Here is a 20,444-nt window from a genome sequence, read left to right as displayed (position 1 = left end):
ATCTTTTAAATTTTTGTGCAATGGTACTCTGAGCTGTACAAATGAAAAAAAAACTTACTTTAACAAAATAATCTTGTCCAAATTAAGAACATGTTGAGTTGGACACTACTTGGAATAAAATGTCAAAGGTCTAAGACTCTAATCTTAACTGATCATTCTCTTTCCGTTAACTAGACTTATCCTTGTCATTTCAGATCAAGGTAGCAAATGAATTAAGCAGTACTGCCTTGTGCAAATTGCACAAATTTGCTTAATACGGTATCAAAATTTTTTAGAACAATAAGTGCTATTCATCCTTATACCAGAGAATATATTTGAAGCAAAGCCTGAATAAATAACCAACAAAAAGAATAACTTTTAAGCAGATCACAAATAATAACTACTAGAAATATCTAAAAATCTAGAAGACTTGTGAAAATCCCTAAAAATTACAAGATCTTATACAAAAAAGCTCATCTATAGAAGACCCAAAAATTCCCATTTTCGGAGGGAAATTCCTAAATCAGGAGCACTACTTACTATAAAATAAAACTCGGTTTTCTTTGCACACATATTTTAATCACAGTAAATGATAAACTACTGAGTTTTATTTCACTGGATCTATAGTCCTAAGCTTATTTGGTGTTCTACAAATAAAACGCTGGATTCACAAAAGAAACTGTTTTCCAATGTTGTTTAGAAATAAGATACTTTTCTGACACTTTTATTGTATGGTTTGCTCTGGTTTGTTTTTTAATTACCTAAGAGAAACGGGGCTTTTAGGGTTTCGTGAATAAAACGTTGCTATGATCAAAATATCTATATCACCTATGACCTATTGTTGTGATTTTCCTGCATCCGTTATCTGTGAGCCGTTTTGGACAAAAAAAAAAGAAACCGAATAGGCATGAGCCGAGGGTCACGCAAAAAACGAAATATTTGTATTGTGCGTGAAAATTAACCATGCTGACCCAGTCTAAACTGGGTTGCCAAAGGGACACTTTTAGTGCTTTTTTGACACTTTTTCACTCTGGGTGACACCGTGCCACTATTGGGTGAAAAAATGCCATTTTTTGAAAAAAAAGGACAATTTTTGGCATTTTTTCGAAATCAGTACCATATGTATTTATTTTCAGTTTTTTCTTAACTGCTTTTAATTTGTGCTTTTCTGGTTCGTTTCCGTCTTAGGGATTTTTTTTATCGTATCCGCACTGCTTTTCTTTTCAAAAGCGCAAAAAATCAAACGTGGTGAAACATGTGAATTGTTCAAGAGAGTTTAGAAAAAGTTTTTTTGATAAAAAACTGAAGCAAGCATATTGCTGCTGGTAAGTAAAAGCTTAAGGTGTTTTATGACTTGTAGTCTACAGGAGTATGCAGAAGTTCGGCCTGGATAGTAGTTAGTAGCAAACTATCTGATCCTGATCTGATTTGCTGCTGCTTAATCATTTCTTGGACGAGGGTGAACCTCAGTTGATTTCCTGAATTAAGACATTAAGCTTTTGGTAAATATGCAGTTTAGTTTCACATGCATTTGAGAGGGTGGACCTGTTCCATATGGGTTCAGTCTAACCCACAAAAAAATTCTCTGGTAACTGTAAACATGTAATACTGTCATTGACTGAACATCACATCTAGTGTGCCAAGTGCTAACTAAGAAAATGTGCTTTTTGCCCAAAGTGATGAAAGGATGCAAGAACAACAGTGAAAAATGTTTTCCTTTACATTCTGTAGCTTCCAAGCCATTTCATAAGCAAATTGGCAAAATTGTACCTACCCAATCACATGTAGTGTGGTCACCCCTGGTTACCTTTTTTGTGAAACAGTCAAAGGAACCCTCTGCAGACCAGGCTTCAAAAGATAAGGCATCCAAGATTCAAGCCTACATGAAAGAGCCTACAACTTCGGCATATCTGTACTTTCTGGCTTCTGTGCTTGGTAATGTAAATACATTGAACGTACAGTTCCAGTCTGGGGACACAATGATCCACATTCAGATCGACATTGAAAGTGATCATGAGATGCTTCATGAAACTAGAAATCCTGAACAGAAGTGATGCTTTTGAGTTGCCTCTTGATCCCCGAAGCTACAAAGATGTGAAAGATGTGTTGTGTGGTCCCAACACAGAAGCTTATGTGAATGAAGAAGGAGCATCAGGGAAAGCTGTTGAACAGTTTAGGCCGACTTGCTTGGGATTCTACGTCGAACTGGTGAAGCAGATGAGAAAGCGGGTTAATCATAAAGATAAGACGTTACAAGCTCTCGAGTATTTAGACCCTAAAGTTGCCATGAATGGAACTGTTGAAATGATTAGTCCATTAGAACCATCAGATTTAGCAAACTCCCAGGGAAAAGTCAGAGCGAGATAGAGTCTGCTAGAGACACTCTAAAAAACCAGTGCCTGAGCCTGCCAGATTCCAAAGAAGAAATGAACCTGAAGTCTGGTGGTGAAGAGCTAATGTCCTCATCATCTTAGTTATTGAAGCTCTTGTTAGATGGGAAGAATCCTGACGGCACTCCCAAATTCTTTGAACTATAAACCTTTATGTTGAACTTATGCGCGTTATCTCACTCAAGTGCTGGTACCGAAAGATAATTTTCTCAACTAACAAACATTAAAACTAACTTGCGAAATCGGTTGGAAATAAAAACTGTGGATTTCCTTATGCATGTAAAGCAGATGGTTACTCGTAGTGCTGCGTCGGTGGATCGGTGTCAGATTTCGCCAATATTACTTAACAACTTTTCGAGGTGGTACTGCAAGGCTGACGACAAGGATGAGAAAATAGAGATTGGATCTGAACCTGACCTATTTGCTGACCAATCAGAAAACCAAATTACGGAAATCAGATTGATGTAGCCGAAGTTTTTTTCTCCAAAATGGTTAACCACTAGAAATTGATTTTTTCTTTTTTTCAAAAATGAAAGCTGAAGATTTGAACAGATTTTTTGTACAGGAATTCTGCATTAAAGTTTAATTCTGCATTAAAGCATAAGCACGTCAGAACAAATACAATGATAAAATAAATGTTAAGGGATAAACATAGTTACAAAGTTATATCAGTTATTAAAATGTGAAACAAAATAGGGAACGAAATAGTTTTTGTACCTCATGGTCAACAATTAGGGACACAAGTCAAGTTGGGTATTTGGATATCCACAAGCACTAAGTCTTGCATTAGGAAGGATTAGGGGGTTTTCTTTGAAGGGGGGAAGAAAACGTCTATGATAGTCACAACTAAGGCACTTGTGCTCAAAGTTCATGGTAAGGAAGTGACGTTGTGATTCCAATGTAGTGAGTTCAAGTCTACCCAAACCTTCATCGTAAGTAGCATAGGACGTCGCCAGTATAGATTTTATAGCTCTTTTTTGAATGCTTTCAATTTTAGAACATTGGGATGTGGTTAACCCAGGGTGTCAGACAGGACAAGCGCATTCAAGACAAGGTTCTTGATTGATTTGGGAACCGTTTGAGAAGGGAGAAATATTTAAGGAGGAAACTGCCTGTTTTAAATAAGTGAAAAGAGTGAGATTTCCATTTAAGGTCATTGTCCAAATCCAATCCAAGCAGCTTAACCATGTTTAAATTTGGAATGCAAAGGTAATTATTGATTGGGGGTACATTTTTTGAAAAGGAGAATAGCATTAAATTGCTTTTCAGTATGCTTCGATTGAGTTTAACATTGTCAAGGTCGTTCTTTAAGTTGTTAATGAGTGATTCAAGTTTAACGCCCAAAGTGTTAGGGATTTGACAAAGGTTAAGTAATGTCAATTCATCTGCAAATTTAAAAGTGTTGTCAAAGTTTGGTAAAACATTGTTAAAAACAATTAAAAATACTAAAGGACCCAATTTAGTCCCTTGGGGTGCTCTACAGGAAATCTAGGTAAAACCTGATGAATCTCCGTTAGGGAGGACTGCACATTGCTCACGATCAGACAAAAAACTAGCTACCATACGTAAAACAAAATCTCTGACACCTAAAGCCCTTGCATTATCGGTAGCTGTCGATGATCCAAGTTGTCAAAGGCTTTGCTAATATCAGCAAAAACAGCCTCAACGTAGGAACTACTTAACTCAAGATGTTTGAAAACAGTGTCAAGTATATAACATAAACAATGATTGGTGCTATGATTCGGCCTTAAGCCAAACTGATTTGGATTAATTTTATCTTGAATGTCGTCAAAGAGGAAATTGTAAATAAAACTTTCAAAAATTTTAGAGAAATTAGAGGTTTTTGATATTGGTCTTAAGTCGGAGGGGAACTTTTGGGGTCTTGTTTTTCGGTGTAGGTGACATAATAGCTCGCTTAAAACACACTGGAAAAATACCATCTACAAAACATTGGTTTAAAATTGCAGTTAGAGGTACACTTAAATAAGGGGCACATTTCACACTCAATTTGGTAGGGATATCAAATGGGTATACTGACTTATTTGTATCAAGATTTTAAAGTCTAAGCTGAGTCTGATGTATTTCAGTCACAGGAATTTCACTCACTGCACTGTTGGCCGGTTTATTTTGGAGTGGCGGGTGAGCTTTACAAGTTGAAGCAAAATAATCATTTATGATGCCCGCAGTCACAGGGTCGCTATTACTATCCAGCAAGAGAAACTTAGAAGAGACCATTCCCATGAGATCTTGGATACATTTGTGGAAATTCTTAGGGTTAGAATACAGTAACTTATTGAGCACGTGAGCACTGTGCTCTTTTCTTGCTTTGCAGATTTCACTAATAACAATGTTTTGAAGTTTTCGAGATTCTTGGAAAAATCCTTCCTTAAAGAGTCTATCGCATTCATTTATTAGGCACAAATTTTTTTTTATCTATCCATGGTTTACAAGTGGATTTGCGATTGACTTTTTTCACTGGAAACGTGTTACAGTATAACTGGAAAAGTTCTGCTGAAAACTTAGAAGTCATTTCATCACCATTAGTAAGACATAGGATATTGGCCCAGGATTTGGAGCTAAGTTTTATTTTGAAATGGGAAATCTTCTCGTCAGTAATGGGCCTATTTGAATAGCTGATCAATGGTTTAAGGGAAAAGGATAATAAAGGGGTCCAAAAGATTCATAGATGGTCACTTGTCCCTAATGGAAGGGCAATTTTTGGGGCAAAATAGTAATCTTCAATTTTGGTAAAAATCAAGTCTCGGGTTTTATCACTGCGTGTAGGCGACCTGACAACCTGATCAAGACTAAGAGCAGCGCTAAGCCACTTTTGGTCTAGCTCATTAAAATCACCACATAATGTAATTGCAGCAAAGGGGTACTTGCGGCAAATTCTGTCAGTATAAAATTGCAGATATGCCGTCAGCTCCTTCTTAAATCCACTACGAGGAGGGTAATAAATAATACAAAAAATCATGCAAGATACGTCTTTTGGGAGGTTTTTGGGTCTGGTCCAGAGCCATAAGACTTCAGTTTTTGAGTTGTTCTCTATTTCAGGAGATGAAAGAATCCGATTTGGGAGGGTACACTAACAAAAAAAGCCACTCCTACACCATGAGATAGAGGAATACCACCTTTGCCCAATCTGGCTTAAAATGATTAAGCCCCAGTCTGCGGGAAATGGTAGACAAAATTTTGTAGAAGATCTGATATGCTACTGAAGGAAAAGAGGGAGCGAGGGCAATTAAGCCGTGTCGGCAGCGACAGGCATCGTATCTGTTGTCTGCTGGCACAAATATTTTAAGCCCTGTCTTCGTTACGGCGTTTTTCGGCCGAGACGGCTAGGGCGGCTCATAGTGAAGACAGGTTTTATCGCCGTTTTTGTTTTATCGCCGTACAGAGTAGACATTTTGGCTGAAAAAACATAAACTAAACAACACAATTTGTCATTCATCTTTGTTGTACTCGAACATTTCTTTACGTTCCTGTAAAACCGCAAACGCAACACAAATGACTCAAAATATTCTGCAGCTCCTGGAATAAGACTGCGCTTTCTAATTTTTTGCCGAAGCCAACGAAAATAAAAACTGTCGGGCTTTACTGAATTTTCGGAAGAAGAATAGCTATTACAACCGAAGGTTCGAGAGAGCCAGAGAAATTGTGCTAAATTCTTTTTCTGCTTGGCGTATAAGGTGATTTGAGGTTTTAAATGGGACTTTACTTATTTGAAGAACCGCTTTGCTTTTACTTGAAAAGGAAGAACGCAAATCTGGCTTTTGAGTTGCGAGAAAACCATTTAAAGCCTTTTTTTTGTCAACTTTTAAAGTATATTGGCTAATTTTCTAGGAGGACACTAAAAGTGTCCCTTTTTGGCCGAATTTGAAACTTTAGTCCCAAAAAGTTTTCGCAACCCTGAGTCTAAAGCAAATGTTTTCGCAAATATTTAAACCTGAAGAGTGTGGATAAATATTATTCTGACTTTAAGATACTAATGGATCTCACGTGATTAAGTCAATTTTGTAAGTAAAAGAATCAAATTGTGGTAAAATTTTAGTTTAACTACTTTTTCTATCTTGGAAAGGGGTTTGGTGAGGAAAATTTCAGTAATGAATCCACAGTCAAAAATACAACCTAAGGTACTCTAGGGGAGGCATTCTTAAGGTTTAAGTTGACCCTCTTCTGATTTTTAAGTCTTGGAAATTCGCCTACTTGACAGGTGATCTGTTGAAATCCTGATAAAACAATATTGGTCAGTGTTCCTATTACCTCAACAATTGTTTAGGGTCATGAAACTATTGTTAATAGATCCATTTTGAATTTTGGAACATCTTTTCTCTCTGGCAAAATTACCACTAACTCATCATAATGGAGTTATTATATATTTGCACATGGGGGGGGGGTAAAGCATAGCATATATTAAATACAGCAATGGTTAATTTGTGTAGGCCTATTGAATATATGCTATGCTTTATCTCCACCCCCCTGAAATGCAAATATATAGCCTAAATTTGTTTCTAAACTATTACAGATTTATAATTTTAAACATCCAATCACTCAAAACAGAAATGATTACAGTTCTATATGTGTAAATACAGGATATTTGGGCCAGAGTAACTCCATAAAAGTGAGTTTATATTAGTTTTGCAAGAGAGAAAAGATGTTTCAGAAGTCAAAATGCATCTATTAGCAGTAGTTTCATGACCCTAAACGATTGTTTAGGTAATAGGAACATTGACCACAATATTTTATAGGTAAGGTATATGTTAAGGGACTATTTGGGTAGTGAAGAAATAAACTCAGGCCTGCCTCTGTAGTGAGAATTACATCCTGAATCCAAATTTAACATGCATTTGCATTAGGAATCAACTTTACCCCCACCCTTATGAGCCTATATACAATTCAGGGTATATATTTGCACATTAGGGGTGGGGTGGGTACTGGGGTACTGTTCAAACTTACCTTTGTAGGCAGAATTGCTTTATGAATCCAAATATAATGTTCATTTGCATCAAAAATGGACTTTACCCCACCTCCCTGATTGCAAATATAGGCTATACCATGAAATTGAATATAGCCTGAATTGGTAAAGGCTATAATAGGGGTGCAGATAAATTAAAATTTCCACAAAATAAAAATGTGGTAAGTAAAATTGGTAATATAAGGTAAAATAGGGTAAAATATGGTAGTCCCTTGGAAATAAAGGGTAAAAATGGTGTTTTAGAGTTGCCAAAATCAGCTGGGCTTTTCTTTTAAGCATTACTTTCAGATTTTAATAAAAAAATTGATGATTCTGATTTTTCTGGGCTTAAAAAAGGTAAAAAGGCACTAGAGTTTCATGAATTTAATTAATAGTATAGTTTATTCCTTTAGTTGTCTTGTGCCTAGAGTAATACCTCAGCACTAAAAAAATACCATTATTTTGGAGTAAAATAATTTAAACCTAAGAAATGTTATCTTAACAGCCTTGTATATTTATATAGCTGCATTCAGCCACATTTCTCATATCATATACAGGTTATTTTTTATTATTTATAAAACTACTGAAAACAAGTAAAAAAGTGGTGTGTTACACTTTGATTAACTAAGCAGTAGATCATAATAGCAAAACATTCAGTCACTTTTTAGACATTAAGACCATCTTCAACAGGATCTACTGGCAAATGTAGCTCCTCTCTTTGAGACTCAGATTCTGATGACTGTGCTTGTTCTAAAACTACCCTGTGCAGGATTTTCTAGCATTATTTGAAAAAAAACAATAAGAAAATAAATATAAAAAAGTTTTTTCAACTGGAAGTAAGGAGCAGCATTAAAACTTAAAACAAACAGACATTATTACACATATGAGGGGCTCACCTCCTACTAATACCTCACTCTTTATGCTAAAGTATTTTTTAGTAATTTCAATTATTTTTTCTATGGCTTTTGTGATTCAGGGGTCTTTCTTAATGAATTGGGACAAAATTTAAGTTTTAGTATAAAAAGCAAGGTACTGACAAGGGGGTGAACCCCCTCATATTGGCAATGCATAAAGTTGTGAAGCTGAAAATACTTTGTTCTTCATTTAAGCAGAAGATCTATTTTGCAAAGTTTCACTCTTATAACACAAAGATTTCTAAAGATCATCAAAGGTCATTCCCCTCTAGAAGGAAAAGGACTGGAGGTACATAACTTCAAAATACCTTCCCAGGACATACTTTAGCCTTTAGATCCATCCCTGAAAGTTTCATTTTCCTAACCTAACCCCTTTTCAAGATAGCAAAAAGTAGCTAGACTAGAATTTTATTGAAGACAATTATTTTTGGGTTCCCAATCATATTTAAGCTGTAATTATTCCAAATAAGATAAAATATTTAACTTGGGCAGACTTGAATTGTTTAGCCTAGGTTAGTCTGTTATACCTGAACACATTGGGCCTACTTTTGGTTCTGACAAGTCTCCTCTCAGGATTTGAGGTGGTGTTCTAATATAAATGCATTTTAAAGATGGATCAGTTTTTACTCAAGTGATTTTAAAACAATACAAACAGTAAAGGAGTAGATAGGCCAGGAGAAGTAAATCAGTTACCCTTAAAGTAGGCTAGCAGTGGTAAAATTGTAGACCAGTTAATTTTTGCTTTTTTGGAAAGTGGTTAGGTTAGGAAAATGAAACTTTCAGGAATGCATCTCCAGACTAAAGTGTGTCTCAGGAAAGCATTTGGAAGTCTCTACCTCCACTCTATCTCCCTATAGAGGGCATTGACCTTTGATGACCTTCAAAATCTTTGTTTTATAAAAGTGAAACCTTGCAAAATAAATCTTCTGCTTAAATGAAGTACAAAAAAGTATTTTCAGCATCACAAGTTTGCTAAATCCCAATTTATGAACTTTCACAGATTTGTAAATACATTTCCTAAATTTAGAAAATAAAAAATTGGTATGGCTTATATTTCTACTCAAATAACAGGAATTTCATTTTCAAAACCAAAACCAAAAAAAAAAAGAAGAAATTGGAAACCAAAAATTAAGGCATAATGATGTTTGGAAGAAAATCCAGTACATTCCACAATTCCAAATTTCTAAGACTGAGAAAACATAAGAGGGTTAACATAGTAGCATGACAATAACTTCCTTGAGTATGTTTTTGGCCTAGGATTTATAACTGGAAGTTCTCTTTTTCTAGTCTAACTACTTTCAAAGATAGCTAAAAGTAGCTTGAATAGAATGTTACCATAGTATATTCTTTCTATTAGATCAAAGGGTCCTGGTCTTGAGACTCTTTACCATTAGTCCAAATTAGCTTACTTTGATTTATAAACTTTTAAGCAAGAGTATATGTCTTTATTAGCCTAGCTTGCTATCTGAAAGAAAATATATCACCCAACATGCCCTTAATTTTTTTTCCAAAGTATAGTAATTGCTACCTTTATAAATTTCATTTTTAGCCCTAAGAAAAGTGCTATATTTTGTAGGGACACTTAGGAATGAAGATAATATTTTGAGTTTGGGTGGGAGATATAAAGAATTTGCCAACAAAATCATCCAGTGTGTTAATAAATGCAGACACATGAGCTAAATTAAGACACTCAAAGCTCCAAGGCGTTGGTACTGTGTGCTGTTCATCTTCACTATTCCTCACTTATTCCTTATTAACTTAGTCTTCTTACCATTAATTGCTCAACCTATTCTAGCAATTTCAACATACAATACCTGTAAAATTTCATTCATTTTGCTCTCACTTTCATCTAAGATGCTTAAATCATCAATATAATCTAAGTCCAGGAAAGTTATACTTCCCCATTTGATTCCATGGTCTCCCATTGCCTTTCCTGTGCTCCTAAAGTTTTTGTGCTTTAAAAAACTTCTTATTTCAATTCAACGGACCTTATGTTTCAGCTGTCATTCTTAAGGTATTAAGGTATCAAACTTCAGTGTGAAAAGCAAAGTCCTCTTATATACGGAATGATTTTGTTTGTTTTAAGTTTTAATGTTGCTTTGACTTCCAATTGAAAATACTAAATGAATTGAAATACTAATTTATTAACATTTTTCAAATCAGCCCAGGAAATGACTGAAAATACATATTTTCTTTACTTGATTCTGGATCGTTTTTCAAATCATCCCTCTGCGGAAAATCCCCCTGGAAAATTTCTTGCTCAAGGAACGTTCTTCTCGTGGACCTCCCCCTTCTCTAGAAAAATTTCTGTATATTTTCCAATCAGTGGGTAAATTTCATAACATACAGCCCTTTCCCCAGGGGTATTGGGGGGCCGTGTCATCCCCAGAGGTGTAGATTGTAGACCATTCAACTATGCTAAAGAAAATGGCTATGTCAAATATTTTATCAGGTGTCCTTGGGGGGGGGGAAGTGGTGCGAGAGGGGGCCAGCTGCCTTCGAATTTTTATGGTCACTTAAAAAGGACACAAGAACTTTTATTTTCTGTCTGATTTTTTAATATTATTTTTAAATTTGTTTATTCAACAAGCCCATTTATTAGTCTTGTTTGTTTCTAGGCGCTCATAATGGATAATTAAAATTAGAGCTGATCATGGACATATATAAGCCCTATATATGATTTTTCCAAGTTGAGGGGGAGGAGGGATGTATTTGAAAAAATCATTAGTTACTGGCGAATTATAGGGAGTATAAAAAATCATTCCAACTGTCGCATAAATGTCGAGATTCCAGAAGACACGGGCCCAATAGCTCCCTTCTGCTTATCAATCTGATTTTCATAGCATCTCCCCCACCAATTGCACTAATATAATGACTTTTGGGAGACATGGTCCAGATGCCCGAATATGGTGGCCCTGTCCTTTTCATTTGTTTTCTCATTGGGCAAAAAAAACATAGCTTATATTTTTATGTAGTCTACTATTGAGGTGCTGGCTCGTATGTGTGGGATATCCTGCCTTTCCCCTAACTGTTTTGGCTGAGTCTGCTTTTAGTTTTAGGCCAAAACTGTTCAACTTTGTTTTTGGAAAGGGGATTTGTTTTGTGAGGAAGAATTAGCGACTGTGCTAAAAAGATTAAAAATAATAAGGCTCCAGGTGCTGATACTGTGGTAAATGAGTATCTTAAATATGGAGGTTAGAAATAAGTTTCTGAAGATTATGAATATTATTTTTAAAAAGGGGAATTACCTAACAATTTCAGGAAAACCTTTATTTAAAACCTTAATTTGTGTGGTAATTATCGAGGCATTACTCTGGTCTCTGTAGGTAGCAAAATATTTAGTAATATGACGCTTTTTAGACAGATATACTTAGGCAATGTTTTAAGAGAAGAACAATGCGGTTTTAGAATAGGCAGAAGATGTGTCGACCAAATTTTCACTCTTAGGCTAATAATTGAGAAGTAGCTGATTTATCAAATACCTTTGGTCCTTAGTTTTATAGATTCTGAGCAAGCGTTCGATTCTGTTGGTAGAAGAGCTTTAGCAAAGGTCTTATCCTTGTAAGGTATACCAGACAAATACATTTAAAGTAATTAGTGCTATGGACGAGAATAGCACTGCTCTGTTTAAGGTAGGAAATGAGGTTAGCAGCTGGTTTTGTTTTAAATGAGGAGTCAAGTAGGGTTGTGTTCTATCCCCCTTTATGTAGAAAATTTTGATTGACTTTGTCTTAAGAAGCACAGGAAGGGCAGTGGGATATATGTAATCAAATAGGGAGGAACAACTCCTAGATTTAGACTATGCTTATGATTTAAGCATCCTAGATGAAAGTGTGAGCAAAATGAATGAACTTTTAGAGGTTTTGCGAGTTCAGGGTGCTAAGATAGGCTTGAAAATTAATGTTAAGAAGACTAAGTCACTAAGGCTAGGAATAAGTGAAGATGAAGAGGTAACGTTGGTTACCTAAAAGATTGATCAGGTGAGCACACCTACCTTGGTAGTATTATTAGTAAAGACGGTGGGAGCTGTGAAGATGTTAAAAGTAGAATAGCCGTGGCTCAGGTTGTTTTTTTACAGCTAAAAAAAGCTTAGTAAGAGTAGGAAGATAAGTCTGCAAAAACCAAGTTTAGAATATTGGAAGGTACAGAGGTACAGTGATTACAGTGTTCAAATATGGCTCTGAAGCATGGGCGCTCCGAAAAGCGGACGAAGATCTGCTAGATTTTTTCTAGAGAAATTGCTTACAGATTGTTCTGGTTACCTGGTTGACTGACAGTATTTCGAACAGTAAGCCTTACGAAAAATGTGAGTAGCGACAGCGACCATCCTTTGGGTTCTTCGGGGCCCATAGCCGCTACTCTTTTCTTCTTCACCGTCAACCACGAAGAAGTTTAACAGTGATTTCCTCAAGCTTCATGTGTTATTGATATACTTCAAGGTACAGGTGTTTGTTACGCAATAGGAGTTGCTTGTTCAATCAATCAATCAATATTTATTAATTCAAATTAAAAATATACAGAAACAATATTATGCTCCAACAGAGAGCAGAGCTCGTAAGGCTGGGACAGCACAAATGCATAAAAAAACACAATGTCTCGTCATACTAATAGTTAGTTAATATAATTGTTAGTTAATATAAGTTGCATGACTTGTTAATTTTATTGAGGATGACATAATTTTATGTGGCTTGTTAGATTTATTGAGGATGACGTAATCTTGCGCGACTTGTTAATGCTCACGGCCCACTAGTCAAGTGGGGAGTCCCCATTGCCGGTAATTTCTTAACGCCATCCTGACAATGTGCATAGCGTGATGATCTTTGCTTGACTTTATATGATTCCCCATTGCCGTTCTCTATGAGCTATGGATTGCGTGTTTCTTATCCTTGGAAATAATTCACATGGAAGGAGGAAAACCGATTGCTGGAATGAGGTTTAGAGGCTATTACTGACACACAAGTGAATGTTATATTATAGTATTTTTATCGTGTTTTGAGCAAAACCACAGTTTGAACGTTGATTACATATTTTATTCGATTTTCGAACATCAACGTATTTACTTGGCGTTCATTAAAAATAACGAAGATTTTTTGTTAAATAAATAATTTTTGTATTTTTTAAAAGAGCCTTACGGGGTTTGAGAGACTCTGTGGTCTGATTCCGTGTGGTTTTTCTTTACTTGGCGCTCATTAAAAAGCGAAGAGTTTTTGTTAAATAAATCATTCTTGTATCTTTTAAAAGAGCTTTATGGGGTTTGAAAGACTCTGTTGCCTGATTCCGTGTGGAATCGGGGTTACGTGTTTCTTATCCTTGGAAATAACTCAAATGGAAGGAGGAAAATCGATTGCTGGAATGAGGTTTAGAGAGTGTTATTGACACATCGAATGTTACGTCATTGTATTTTCATCCTGTGTTGAGCAAAACCACAGTTTGAAACCTTGATTGCATATTTTCTTTACTTAGCGTTCATTAAATAACGAAGATTTTTTGTTAAATAAATAATTTTTGTACTCTTAAAAAGAGCCGTTCTTGGTTTGGGAGACTCTGTTGTCTGATTCCGTGTGGTTTTTTCTTTACTTGGCGCTCATTAAAAAGTGAAGATATATGTTAAATAAATAATTATTGTATCTTTTGAAAGAACTTCATGGGGGTCGAGATACTCTGTTGTCTGATTCCGTGGGGTTTTTTCTTTACTTAGTGCTCTTTAAAAAACGAAGATTTTTTGTTAAATAAGTTTTATGAATTTTATTTTCTTGTATCTTTTAAAACTGGATTGCAGGGTTTAAGAGACTCTGTTGTCTGATTCTGTGTGGTTTTCTTTGCTTGGCGCTCATTAAAAAGCTAAGATTTTTTTTGTTACATAAGTAACTCGCAACGTTCTTTAGGATTCAGCCTTTTTTTTACCTGCTTGTAGTTTAGGTTAACGTGACCTATCCTACACACGGTAGGTTCGGTTAGTTTAAATGGTGCGCCATCTAACCTATCCTACCGTGTGTAGGCTAGGTAGACCTAACCTACTAGCATGTAAGAAAAGGCTGAATCATTAAAAACGATGTGAGTTTGCAGGAAATAGCTATATGAATCAAATTGTTTCTTTAGCTGCTAAAACAGGAGGGCTGCAGGTACCCGTGGTGTGACACTTGGTATGCGGGTACTCGGGTTAGTTATAAGTCGTTTTCAGCTACCTTTGCTGTAGGAGGCTGGTACTTTTAGTGGTCGAGTGTCTGTCTTTGTGTGTTTCTGTGTTTTTGTATCTCTCCGCGCCTATATGTCCGAGCGTCTGTTTACCTTGTCTCTTTGTTTGTTTCTGTATCTGACTCTGTGTGTTTTTGTCTCTCTCTCTGTGCTTGTGTGCCTGAGCGTCTATTTTGCTGTATCTGTGTTTGTCTTTGTGTGTTCGTGTATCTGACTCTGTGTGTTCTTGTGTGTGTGTGTGTGTTTGTGTTTGTCTCTCTCTCTCTCTGCCTGAGTGTATGAGTGTCTATTTGCTTGTCTTCGTGACTATCTTTGTGTGTTTTTGTGTCTGAATCTGTGTTTGTATTTTTTTTTCTGTCTTGCTCTGTGCTTCTTTGTCTGAGCATCCATTTATCTGTGTCTGTATCTCTCTTTGTGTGTTTGCGTGTCTGAATCTGTGTCTCGCATTTTTGTCTTTCAGCTTGCCTGTGTGTCTGACGTTGTTTTTGCCTGTCTCCATGTCTGTCTTTATGTGTTTGTGTGTCTTACTCTGTGTGTTTTTGTGTTTCTGTTTTGTTTGTCTCTCTCTCCGTGCCTGTGTGTCTAACTGTCTATTTGCCTGTCTCTGTATCTGCCTGTGTGTGTTCTTGCGTCTGGCTCTGTGTGTTTGTGCGTGTTGGTTTCTGTCTTCCTCTCCGTGTCTGTTTGGTTGGATGTGTGTTTGCCTGTTTTTATGTGTTTTTGTGTCTAACTCTGTGTGTCTGTGTGTGTTTTTTTTTGTTTTTACCGTTCCTGTGGGTCCGACAGTGTGTTTGCCTGTCTGATTCTGTGTGTTTGTGTGTGTTTTTGTCTCTCTCATCGTGCTTGTGTGTTTGAGTGTGTGTGTTTGCCTGTCTCGATGTCTGTATTTATGTGTGTGTGTGTGTGTGTGTGTGTGTCTGACTATATGATTGCCTGTTAGGAACTGGGATCGGAGTGGGCTCAGTGGGAACTGGAACTGGTTGAACCAGGGTTGAAGCCAGCAGAATCGGAACTGGAACCGGGGTATGTGAAACCGCGAGAATTTTGCTTTAAGTATAAATGGTCGACTCTAGTGTTTACGGCTATTTTTGTAGGGAATTGTCTGAAACTGCGTTAGGTGTGATAATGCGCGCCAGAGGGTGCCAAAGCCTAGTCATAGAGTGACACAAGTCGGGAATGCCCACGGGGGTATCAGGGAGGGTTTACTTGCGAATTACGAACTAATGGATTTAAAGCATGATTTTAACAAGAAAATATCCGAGAATGTCTTAGGAATGATGAGGGGTGACAGAGGTTGCCATGTGCCAGTCTTAGTAATCCACGGTGGCGTCAATTGACATGGTATGTCACGTTGGGGGGGGACTTGCTAAAAAATGAACCAATGAATTGAAAGCATATTTTTATCATGAAAATATATGAGAATGCTTTAGGAATGACAATATATACCACCATTAAATCTTTGGGCAGCCAATTTTTACAATATTACTGGAAATAAGAAGAAGGCCCATTCAAGGAATGTTTTAAATTTCATATCCTTTTTAAACAATTAGGAAATATAAAATTAAAGACGAAAATATTGCAGTAGATGGAATGTTTTGCTAAATGTAAGGAGTGGTGTTAAAAATTAAGAGCCACATCTAAAATACAAGTAGGGGATTGCTCTCTTTCTAGAAGGTAATTTCTACATGTTTTGGAAGTTTTTAATTTTGTAAGGGAAAATGCATGAGACCATTGGTTAAAGGGAATACGGAAAAGGTTTATTCAAGAAAATGTTGAACACATTATATGGTTTATTCTCGTTCTCGTCGTATTACAAAGGCTTTCTGACCAAATTGGAAAGCGAGTACAAGATTTATTGGTTTAAGGTAATGGTTATCATGCAGTATTATATTTCTGATTTTTTGGATATACTTACGGCAAATTTTTCAGCATTTATGTTGACAATCATCGATTAAATTACTTTCTAGTTGAAAATATCTCTTTCCTACCTGTATATAAGTTTTGGGGTTGTAAAAATAATGTGTTTTCAATAATGTTTGTAAATTTGTTTAATAATAAAACTTGTATGTACAATAAAAGTATGTGTCTTGCACAACCGTTTGGGAATCAAAACAACATTATTGTCTAGCTCACGTTAAAATAATAATAACGATTTAACAAGCAGGTATGCTTAATAGATCAATTGACAATAACATTGTTGGAATTTTAGCGCACTCTCGGGGATAATGGATTGGGAACACGCTAAAAGATACAAGAAATATTTATTTAAAAAATCTTGGCTTTTTAATGAGTGCCAAGTGAAGAAAAAACCACGTGCAATCAGACAACAGAGTCTCTCTAACCCAGCAAGACTCTTTTAAAAGATACAAGAATTATTTAGTTAACAAAAATCTGTTTTTTTTTATGAGCGCCAAGCAAAGAAAAAACCACACGGAATCAGATAAAAAGTGCCTTAGACCCTCTAAAGTTCTTTTAAAAGACACTATTGTTATTTATTAAGCAAAAAATCTTTGCTTTTTTAATGAGCACCAAGTAAAGAAAAAACCGCTCGGAATCAGGAAACAGTGTATCTGAAACAAGTAAAGCTCTTTTAAAGGATGCGAAAATTATTTATTTAACAAAAAATCTTCGCTTTTTAACTAGCGCCAAGTAAAGATGTTGATGTTGGAAAATCGAAGAAAACATGTAATAGACGTTTCGAACTTTGGTTTTGCTAAAAACAGGATGAAAATACTATGATATAACATTCACTTCTTTGTCAATAATACCCTCTAAACCTCGATCCAGCAATTGATTTTCTTCCTTCCATGTGAGTTATTTCCGAGAATAAGAAACACACAACCTTGATTCCGCATGGAATCAGGCAACGGAGTCTCTCAAATCCCGTAAAGCTCTTTTAAAAGATACAAGAATTATTTATTTAACAAAAACCCTTCGCTTTTTATTGAGCGCGAAGGAAAGAAAAAACCACACGGAATCAGACAACAGAGCCTCTCAAACCCTGCAAGGCTCTTTTAAAAGATACAAGAATTATTTCGTTAACAAAACATCTGGGTCTTATTTATGAGCGCCAAGTTAAGAAAAAACCATACAGAATCAGATAAAAAAAGTGCCTCAGACCCTCTAAAGCACTTTTAAAGGACACTATTATTATTTATTCAGCAACAAATCTTCGCTTTTTGAGCGCCAAGTAACGAAAAAACGGTTCGGAATCAGGCAACAGTGTCTCTCAAACCTTTAAAGCTCTTTTAAAGGATATGAGAATTTTTTATTAACAAACAATCTTTTCCACCAACGGATTCTCTCCAACCCCGTAAAGCTCTTTTAAAAGATACGAAAATTATTTAACAAAAACTCTTCGCTTTTTAATAAGCACCAAGTAAAGAAAAAACCACACGGTATCAGACAACAGAGTCTCTCAAACCCCGTAAGGCTCTTTTAAAAAAATGCAAGAATCGTTTATTTAACAAAAACTATTTGTTTTTCAATGAGTGCCAAGTAAAGACGTTGATGTTTGAAAATCAAAGAAAATATGCAATCAACGTTTCAAACTGTGGTTTTTCTCAAAACATGATGAAAATACTGTGATGTAACATTCAATTGTGTGTCAAATGTATAACAATAATACCTTCTAAACTTACTTCAAGCAATTGACTTTCCCCATCCGTTCGAGCTATTTCCAAGGATGATAAGCACGCAATCCATAGCTCACACAGAACGGCAATAGGGAATCATATTGATTCAAGTAAAGGTCAATACGCTATCTGCATTCTCGGGATTGGATCAAGAAATTCCAGGAAACAATGATAGCATTTGCATTGAATGTATTCCCCGGAACAAAACATTAGGAAGGGAAATATCTTGACCTACGTTCAATTCCTACTCCGAACATAAATCTTTGATGACGGATTATAAGTGTTCTCTGAGAAACACTCACGAAGAAAACATTTCGAAGAAAAAATCTTGAAGAAAAACAAATTCTTGAAGTAAATGTCTCAACGAAATAAAAACGCCTAAAGAAAAAACTGTCTTGAGAGAAAAAACGCTCTTAAGAAAGAACACATCTTAAAGTATTACGTAACACCCATGAGTGTGCTGTCCTCAGTTACAGCTGGAGGCTCCCCACTTGACTAGCAGGCCCTGAGTTCTAACAAGTAACGCGAGATTACGTCATCCTCAATAAGTTTAACAAGTCACGCAATTCCTATTACTTAACAGGTAACTCCTATCATGTAACACACATCTCCATCTTAAATAAAATCAATGACGCCTGATTCTTCAGTATATCGCCGTTAACCTTCTTCTGATTAACGGCGAAAAAGAAAAGACTAGCGGCTATGCGCCCCACAGAATCCAAAGAGCGGGCACTACTAATCTGGTTCAATCCGCTTTCTAGGGCTATAATGAAAGAAAAGGTAAGATTTTTAGGGCATGTTCTGTGGATGAAGGACGATAGATTGCCAAAAATTTCGGCCAACCGGCTAGGGCTAAACTGAAAGCAGTTCGTCCTCATCTGGGGTCGGAGAATGTCCTAAAGAAAGATTTAAAGGAAATGGGAAGAGGGTGTAAAGAGGGATGCAGTGAATATTTTGGGATTAAGGAGGAGCTTGTGTAGCAGTGTTGGCCTCAGGAGGCTTGGTACTGCGGTGAGTTGTTTGTATTAGTAGTAGTAGTAGTAATAACTAGGCTAAAGATTTTATTACAAGAGCAGTTAGAAAACAAGAGCGTGAAAGTAAGAAAACTGTTTTTTTTTTTTTTTTTGGCCACCGGACTTCTCAACTGAATTGCTTAAATCGAGTAACTAAGAAAACAGTCTTAATGGACAACATATTGAAAATAATTTGTGTTGCATCTGTAATTGTTGTACCGTTCATAATTATTCGGCTAACTACTGTAGCTCAGTTGCAACTAGAGACTATTCATTATAGCTTTATTACCACAGACTATGGCTTACCGTAATTACTACGGAGCTAAATTACTATTTTTATTTTACTCAGAAGAACATCCTACTTCCATGCCAAGGGATTGCTCGCTATTGTGCCTTAGGATCATTTACGTTCGGAGGATTATTATTCTTTTGGGAGGAGGGGAGAATTGGTAAAAACAGCAGTTAATACTAAAATTTAATGATAAAATTATAGAAAACTCTGGAAAAAAGCTTACAATTACAAGACTACATAGGGAGGGGTATCGGACTGGATCTGTTCCTGTGTCACCATAGGATCAGATAGTCTAAGCAAAATCACCGTGATGGCCGATTAGTGATTTTTAAAGCAATCAAAAGAAATCTTAATAATTAAGCAGATAAAACAAGATATAGGGCTTTCTATAGAAAGTTTATTCTATAGAATTCATATAGAAAGAAAAAAATCAAGGAATCAATTATTTAGGCACAAAGTCATTTAAACATTCGTTGAAATGGAGTATTCTAGTAAAACTTAGCAATTTATTAATGGTCATTGGTCAGGAAAGAAAATTTTATGAAAAAAATCTTGTTGCATATTGGGTTAAAAAAAAAACTTTTCACAAAAAGAAGACTTTCAGAGATAGGTAAAGAGCCATATTAACATTTAAAAGGGTGCATATGAAGCAAGGCATTTAAAAATTAAAACGATATTGGAACATAGAGAGTCAAACTTAAAATAAACAGAAGGTACTAATAATAAATTAAAACTAAAATGAACAGAAGCTAAAATAAACCAGGTTTATGCTGCTAGAGCAACGTGAAATATCGCAGCCGTCTCTTATTGGTATCGCAGTAAAGAGGATTGTAGTAGAAACACTTTGATTTTTTTCTATCCTCCTGGCCGAGTGAGTTGGTGCGCTGGATTCGGGATCCCTTGTCTGAGAGGACGCGGGTTCGAATCCCAGTGTACCCAATTCTTCAGTTTGGGACGGGGGTCAGTGGCGTGACTCTGTAAGCTTAGCCAGAGTTGACCCAGCTCTAAATGGGTACCTGGAGAAATCTGGGGAAGGTAAACAGGAAGGGTGTGCGAAAGCACAGGATGG

At 36.1% G+C, this 20,444-nt stretch overlaps 1 protein-coding gene across 1 annotated transcript in view; it reads left to right on the top strand.

The window, feature by feature from the left end:
- The first annotated feature begins 6,293 nt into the window (after window positions 1-6,293).
- Window positions 6,294-20,444, top strand: part of LOC136037094 (uncharacterized) — a 138,678-nt gene continuing 124,527 nt past the window's right edge. The window contains exon 1 of the mRNA XM_065719545.1: window positions 6,294-6,388. The gene's annotated coding sequence lies outside the window, so the exon portion shown is untranslated. The remainder of the gene's footprint in view (window positions 6,389-20,444) is intronic.

This window comes from Artemia franciscana, chromosome 16 (assembly GCF_032884065.1).
Source record: "Artemia franciscana chromosome 16, ASM3288406v1, whole genome shotgun sequence".
In the NCBI taxonomy this organism is placed as follows: Eukaryota; Metazoa; Arthropoda; class Branchiopoda; order Anostraca; family Artemiidae; genus Artemia; species Artemia franciscana.
The sequence above is the reverse complement of the archived record's forward strand: the minus strand, read 5'-3'. Positions and strand labels throughout refer to the sequence as shown.